A 284-nucleotide genomic window follows, 5' to 3' on the forward strand; every position below is an offset into this window, starting at 1 on the left:
CGGTTTGTGCCGAGGGTTGGAAGGTGGGCACGGGGGGCTGCGGGCAGCCTGTGAAAATCAGGGGTCGACAGGAGGGTGCAAAGGTGTTGGGGTCCGGAGGCCTGAAATGCTGAGAGCCAGCAGGACAGTGAAGCAAAAGGGGAAGAGAAGAAAAGGGAAATGGAAAGAGTAAGAGGCTGGGGGTGATGGGGGAGGGAAGAGAAGTGAAATCGGTGCTGGGAGCGCTGGGGTGAAAGCAGAACCACGGGGGCTGCGGGACAGGCGCAGGGGGGCGGGGGGCAGCT

This window comes from Cariama cristata, unplaced genomic scaffold (assembly GCF_000690535.1).
Source record: "Cariama cristata isolate BGI_N322 unplaced genomic scaffold, ASM69053v1 scaffold24074, whole genome shotgun sequence".
NCBI lineage: Eukaryota > Metazoa > Chordata > Aves > Cariamiformes > Cariamidae > Cariama > Cariama cristata.